This window comes from Stenella coeruleoalba (genome assembly GCF_951394435.1).
Source record: "Stenella coeruleoalba genome assembly, chromosome: 12".
Taxonomy (NCBI): domain Eukaryota; kingdom Metazoa; phylum Chordata; class Mammalia; order Artiodactyla; family Delphinidae; genus Stenella; species Stenella coeruleoalba.
The window spans coordinates 42,032,915-42,040,639 of record NC_137158.1 but is presented as its reverse complement, the minus strand read 5'-3'; the positions used below and the strand labels follow the sequence as shown (position 1 = coordinate 42,040,639).

Here is a 7,725-nt window from a genome sequence, read left to right as displayed (position 1 = left end):
AGAGCTGAGCATGTGACACAGACCAGCCAATCAGAGCATTCTTCCACCCCAAGCCGCAGGCCAGCCAATCAGAGCATTCTGCTCTCCCCCATCTCCAAGCCCAGCTTTAGGAAATTTGACTTAAAGGTACGAGAGAGAGTGGGTTTCTCTCTTCTTCTGGGGTTGAAATCTACACAGAAAAGCAGAGAAGAGCAGAGAGGAGACGAGATGGAGAATGAGAGAGAGGGGGAAACCTGATGACATTGTCCCTCTGGATCCCACCACGCAGGCAGCTAGTTATACGTCCGGCCTTTTACCATAATGAGTCAAAAAGTCCGTTCCTTACTTAAGCTTTTCTGAGTTAGGTTTGCTGTTATTTGCAACTGAAACGATGACTAGAGCACTTTACAGGACTTAGCTCATTAGACCCTTACCATGGCCCGGTGAAGTAGGACTGTCACTTTCAATCATTTTGATGAGTCAGTGACACTAGAGAGATGTGACTTTCCCAGGGTCTCGCAGCTTTTATTGCGGAGATATTTACGACCAGGCGTCCGACTACAGAGCTCTTACGGTGTGTTCTAAGGCCCTTCAGGAAGACATGCCCAGTATTTCCTGTGTGCCAGGTAGGAGGCTGAGTACAACACACGCCTGCTCCCATCCCACCTGTTCATGTGCTGCACACTAAGGCCTCACACAGGTCCTGACTTTTTACATCTGGATCTTTACTCAGGCTATCTTCTCCACCTGAGCATGCTCCCTACCCCACCTCTGCCTGGCAATATATACTTAGCCTTCAAATCTGAAATCAAATGTCAAATCCTTCTGGAGGCCTGTCCTCAAAGGCCTCACCCAGAAGAAATTACTTCCTCCTTTGAGTTTTAAAGACTTTGACTTGAACACAGGGCCAAATGAGTGTCTTCTGGGGCTTACTGCACAGTAACTTGTGGGCATTTCTTATGGAGGTTGAGGGGACTTGTGGTTTGAAGTCACCAGATTTCCGCTCCAGTCATTTCAACGGTAACTCTGCAAAACCCACACGTTTTGTAGCAAGCAGTGCCAGTGTTGTGGTCATGAGTGGTAGCTTTAGAGTGAACAGGGCTGGGCTGGAACCTGGCTCTGTAACTCTCAAGCTTCGGCAACCTTAAACAGATTGTTTGTTCTCTGGGTGTTTCATTTTTCTTATCTGAATACGGAGATGAGAACAGCATTGATTTAGAGAGCTGTGAGAAGTAAATGAGATAACCAACGTTAAGGCCTTAGCATACTATCTGGCATATAGCATATATCTCTATCTATCTATCTGTCTATCTATCTAAAGTTTTTATGTAAGGGATCATAGCTTCTACTCATGTTGCCTCCTCATACAGAGCAGACACAAGTAAAACATGTATTTATTAAGCGAAGGACCAGTCTTACAGATATCCACTCCCTTAAACCTTCTCCCAGGCTTCTACAGCAAATGACCAATTACAGCTGCTTGAGGAAATGAAAGACAGTTGGAAGCAGCAGGAGAGAGGTGGGGGGGTGGGAAGGAAGAGGGAAGATGGGGGTCAGGAAATAAAAGCCCCTTTCAAGGAAGAGTATTGGGACTTCCCTGGTTGTCCAGTGGTTAAGACTCACCTTCCAACACAGAGGGTGTGGGTTCGATCCCTGGTCAGGGAGCTAAGATCCCACATGCCTTGTGGCCAAAAAAGCAAAACATAAAACTGAAGCAATATTGCAACAAATTCAATAAAGACTTTAAAAATGGTCCACATCCAAAAAAAAAAATCTTAAAAAAAAAAGACTATCATAAGAGCAGCGAAGGTAATCAAAAACCAGAATTATTTTTGTTCCTTAGACCACCCCTTCCTTCATCCCTTATTTGTCTTCTCTCAGTGGACATCAGGTGAGGTAGCCAATGACATAGGCTCCATTATCTTTTGGAATTGTGCAGCATTACCAGTTCAATCCTCTTCCTATAAGTGGGCATGAGACGGTCGTGCTACAGTGGTGGCAGCAGCTGCACCTGCAGTTGCAGCAGCCTGCTGACTTCTGGGCTGCAACTATGGTGGTGTGACCTTGAAACAAATATTCAAGCTGTGGCCCCTGACTCCTCCTCCAGTCCTTCCAACAATATTGAAAGCATATAATCCCTTTTATTGTATCCCTCTCTTCTTGAAATACCTAGAGAGGTTTCTGTTTCCAGCACTAACTTCTGCTTAATACATATAATATATTTAAAACAGCATATTAAAATTAGTTTTAAAATGTTAGTCAATTTAAAGTTTATTTTAAAATATACTTATAAACATGATATATAGATATGGCAATTATCATGAAGATGATCACCCATGGCTGGATACTAAAGTTGAGGAGACACGGATCTCGTTTAACACTCATAACCAAGTTGGCACTATTATTACCTACAAGAGAAAACTTTGAGAGGTTAAATGACTTGCCCAGGATCACACAGGTACTAAGTGATTGTTCTGACTCCACCTTTTTTAAACTGGAGAAAGGACTTGGAACTTCATTTGATTGTCATCAAGGATCAGACATCAAGCAGCACCTGAGCTGTGTCCTGAAGAATTAATTGATTTAGCCAGTAAGCTGGGGAGGTGGGGGGGGATTTCTAGGCTGAACGAACAGCATGAGCAAAGGGATGGTGGTGTGAATGAACATCCCTCATCACAGGATCCGATGGAACCTTACAATTCTGGAGAAGAGGGACATGACTGGAAGTGATGCTTGAGAGGTAAGCAGGGATCCAGTCCTGGGAGGCCTTGGAGGCCATGCCGAGGAGATGAAACAATTCTGAAAGCCAGGGGGCCATGGAAGGATTTTACTGATGGCATGGTCTATTTACATGGGAATTTTAGAGAGGTCATTCTGGTAATCTGAGGCATGATGGGTGGAGTTGTCTAGTAGAGAGCTGGGATAAGGGGCTAGAGCTATGGGAGAACAGTGGGCTGGGGGGGTCTATAGGTAGGTGATGAGAACAGAAACCACCTATCTTTTTTTTTTTTTTTTTCTTTTTTTGCGGTATGCAGACCTCTCACTGTTGCGGAGCACAGGCTCCGGACGCACAGGCTCAGCGGCCACGGCTCACGGGCCCAGCCACTCCGCAGCATGTGGGATCTTCCCGGACCGGGGCACGAACCCCTGTCCCCTGCATCGGCAGGCGGACTCTCAACCACTGCACCACCAGGGAAGCCCAGAAACCATCTATCTTTGCATGGTTGATGGTCCACATTGAACAAGACAGTCCACATTGGGATGAGGGCTGGGATCTGGAGGCTGTGGGACCACAGGACATCAGAATATTTTCTCACATGCCAGGGACCCTAAGTCACCCAATCTAACAACTACTCTTAGATTTAGAAGGATGCACGAACACTGTTTTCTCTTAGGCCCCTTCCTTTATCCCCTCCCTATCTGCCCCTGTCCCTTCCACCCACTGGCAGAAATACATCTGCACTGTATTTGTGTTAAAATGACCTCATTGTATGTCTAAGATGGAAAGTGTGCTGTTAGTGGGCTCCTCTTTAGGAAAACCCAAGACTTGTCTGAGTGGTGGGTAGTGTTTGAGCCAGGCCCTTTTAGTTTTCTTCCATTCATTTGTGGAGAAACTGGTGCCCTTAGGAAACTGCTTAAATTTTGTTTCATTATTCCCTATGTTTGGATTATGTCCATTCAGTCATTCAATACATACTGACTGTATTCAGTCATTCAACACACCTGCTATATGTCAAAGTTCCTGCCCTCATGGAGATTATATTCTATAGTAGTGATAATATATATATATATGATATGGTAGTTATATATATATATATATATATATATATATATATATATTAGGTTGAAGAAAAATAAAACAAGGTGGCATGGTAAGGGGCTAGAGAGTGATGAAGACTGATACTTGAGGAGGAGCAGAGGAATCTTCTCACAAAAGACAACATTTGAACAGTGACCTGACTGAAGTAAGGAAGTGGCCATATGGCTCTTGGGGAAACAGGTCTCAGGTAGAGGAAATTGAACTCAGAAACAGAGACTAGATTTGTGGTTACCAGGGGCAGGGGGTGGGGGTAGGGGTAGGGAAAATGGGTGAAGCTGGTCAAAGGGTAAAATTACCAGTTATAAGATGAATAAATTATGGGGATCTAATGTACAGCATAATGAATACAGTTAACAATACTGTATTGTATACTTGAAAGTTGCTAAGAGAGTAGATCTTAAAAGTTTTCACCAAAAAACTATATGAGGTGATGGATGTGTTTCCTAACCTTACTACAGTAATAATTTTGCCATTTATACATATATCAAGTCATCACATTGTACACCTTAAAATTACACAACGTTATATGTCAATTATATCTCAGTAAAGCAGGGAAAATAAAAGTTACAGGAAAGTTTCCAGACTGTGGCAGGCAGGGCGTGATTTTTTTTTGTTGTTGTTCTTGTTTTGTTTTTGGTTTTGGCCGTGCTTTGCGGCTTGTGGGATTTTAGTTCCCCAGCCAGGAATCAAACCCAGGCCTTTGGCGGTGAGAGGGTGGAATCGTAACCACTGGACCACCAGGGAATTCCCTGTTTGATTTGATTGTTGTGGCTGTTTTATTTGGGACATAATCTTAAATTGAAAAATAAACAGAAAGTCAAAGTGGAAAAAAAAAAAAAAAAGAAGTTCTGAAGTCGAGGGAATAGCAAGTGTAAAGTGCAGGGACCGGGGTGTGTTTGCTGTGTTAGAGGAATGAGCTAGGAGGCCAGTGTGGCCGGAGTGAAGAGTGGTTGAGAAAGAGAGGTAGGAGATGAGTCAGAGAAGCAGCCAGGGCCATGGAAGGACTTTGATTTTATGCTAAGTGCGCTAGGAAGCTGCTGAGCAAGGGAGTGTCATGATCTGAATTTTATTTATATATGTATATTTTTTTCCCATAGAAAGCAGAAAAATTATTTATTCCAAAAGATGGCAGAAATAAGAAATTCATCCTGAAAATATACTTTGGTATATATTTTTGGTATAATTCTGGTGAGACAGATTTTCCCTCTGAACATGTTCTCCTACTGACTGCCCCACTGCAGTCTTACCGTGTATAACAGTTTTCAAACGCTTCCCTCATTCTCATGTTGTGAGCAGGCAGCAGCCACCTTCAAACCCACAGGATCCGAGGAGACACAGTAACATTATTTCTCAGAAGGATGGTACTTTCTATCTCGGAACAGTACATAAACATTTTGTGGAGGCAGCACAGTTTAGATTAAATAGACACATCATTCATCAAAATGTAAAGGAGACAGGAAAAAATACTGCATTCTAGAATAAGATATTCAAATGTGGTGTGAATGTTTAAGGCAGCTGACGGCCAAAGTGGGCAAGTCAGGGAAGGTGGTCTGGGTATGGAGGTGCTTTTGCATCTAGAGGAGTTCTCTTCGTGACCTCAACGACTGAGCCCTGGCGAGCAGGTCTTCTTCCTCAAGGCCAATGATGTTTGAGGTACCTACCAGATGGTTTCATTTTTCAACTGTGGTCCAAAGCGAGGGTTAAGTTGGGCCAGGACTGCAATCAGCCAAAAGAGATAGCAGCAAACTGAACAGGTCACCAAGATGGTGATGATAATGATGATAACTCCCCAGTTGGGACCCTTAGGGATGAACCCAGGGCACCAAGAAGCCAAGGAAGCCCTAGAACACACTCATCACGACGAGAGGCACTGTGAAGCCAGTATACGCCATGGTTGCTGCGGGAGGTGTCAGTCCCTGCCCCGCCACCTCACTTTGGTCCCATCCGGAAGTGTCAACTTGAATTATATTTTTCAGAAATGCTTGCCTGCTGTGTGGGGCGAGGGAGGAAGCAAGGGGATCAGTTAGGAGGATGTTGCATAATCTAGCAAGGGATGATGGTTTGGATAAAGAGGTTAGCAGTGGAGGTGGAGAGAAGTGTTCAGAATCAAGCTCTATTATAAAGGCAGAGCAACTAGAATTTTCTGATGGAAAAGGATGTGGAGTGTGAAAACGGAAGAGGACTAAAAGAAGATACCAAGGGTTTTGGCCTAAGCAACTGGGTGAAAGTAGTGCCATTTACTGAGGTGGGAAGTTCTGGAGAGAAGCAGGATTGAGGGTGGCCATGGTAAGTTTGAGGTGGCTTTTAGATAGGTGATGGAGACATGGAGAAGGTAGTGGTATTAACAAGTCTGGAGTGCTGGGGTGAGGTCAGCTTGGACATATAAATTTGGGAGTCATTAATGTAAGTTTTGAAAGCCATAGGACTAGCCATAGGACTAGATCACGGGTTGGTATGCTGTTTTCTGTTTGCCAGCAGAAGGGCAAACAGAAGGTCCAGATAGTAAACATTTTAGGCTTTGTGGGTCATACAGTCGGTCATAGTTACTTAAGTTTGCCACTGTAGTATGAAAGCAGCTGTAGGTAATCTATGAATGAATGAGCATGACTATGTCCCAATAAAACTTTATTTGTAGAAGCAAGTGGCAGGCCAGATTTGGCCCATGGACTGTAGTTTACTAACTCTTGGGCTACATGATGCTACTACGGAGAGTGTAAAAAGAGAAGAGAGAGCTCAGAGGCCTGGGGCACTCCAACATATAGAGAAAATGGGAGGAAGGGAAGGATCGAAGAGACTTGAGATACAGAAAGTGGCAAAGTAAGAGGAAAATCAAGAGACGGGGCTGGCACAGAAGCAAAGGAAGATGTTTCAAGAAGGACAATATGATATTGTGGTGCCAGTAAACACTGTGAAAGATTTTGAAATGAGCACCCCCCCCCGCCCCCACCTGCCAAATAGAATGTCTGTCTAGTATACCCTTTAGGGTTATCTTCATCTATCATTGTCTTTGAGCTATTTTATAACTTTTTAAGTTGTGGAAGCCTGATCATAACCAATAATTCTTGTCCACAGAAATGAATTGCATCCTGTGGAATGCAACTGATTGTGCTGGTGGAATGCAATTACCCTGTGGATAGACCAGTTCTGCATCTATTTGTAAATCTGTTCTAGCATTCCTTATTGCTTTAATACTTGGGCTTCATTGAATTCTTCTTTGAACTGATTGTAACATCTTATTAGTTCCCTCATTAATTAATGATTAAAAGAGGGGCTTCTCTGGTGGCTCAGTGGTTAAGAATCCGCCTGCCAGTGCAGGGGACACAGGTTCGGGCCCTGGTCTGGGAAGATCCCACATGCCGCGGAGCAACTAAGCCCGTGCACCACAACTGCTGAGCCTGCGCTCTAGAGCCCACGAGCCACAACTACTGAAGCCCGCACGCCTAGAGCCCATGCTCCGCAACAAGAGAAGCCACTGCAATGAGAAGCCCACACACCGCAACAAAAGAGTAGCCCCCGGGCTTCCCTGGTGGCGCAGTGGTTGAGAGTCCGCCTGCTGATGCAGGGGACGCAGGTTCAAGCCCCGGTCCGGGAAGATCTCACATGCCGCGGAGCGGCTAGGCCCGTGAGCAAGGGCTGCTGAGCCTGCGCGTCCGGAGCCTGTGCTCTGCAACGGGAGAGGCCACAACAGTGAGAGGCCCACGTACCGCAAAAAAAAAAAAAAAAAAAAAGAGTAGCCCACACTCGCCACAACTAGAGAAAGCCCGCACACAGCAACAAAGACCCAACCCAGCCAAAAATAAATAAAATAAATAAATTTTAAAAATAAAATAAAATCATTGATGTGTTCATTGTATATTTGTATGCAAGTCATGATTTTACCTTTTATTTTTTAATTTTATTTTTTTTAATTCATTTTAACATCTTTA

The 7,725-nt window shown here is 44.2% G+C and overlaps 1 pseudogene across 1 annotated transcript; it reads right to left on the bottom strand.

Moving 5' to 3' along the window:
• Nucleotides 1–5,431: 5,431 nt before the first annotated feature.
• LOC307195244 (V-type proton ATPase subunit e 1-like) lies at nucleotides 5,432–5,691 on the bottom strand (annotated as a pseudogene). The gene has a single exon. The product of its transcript is annotated as a V-type proton ATPase subunit e 1-like (transcript).
• Between the last annotated feature and the right edge of the window lie 2,034 nt (nucleotides 5,692–7,725).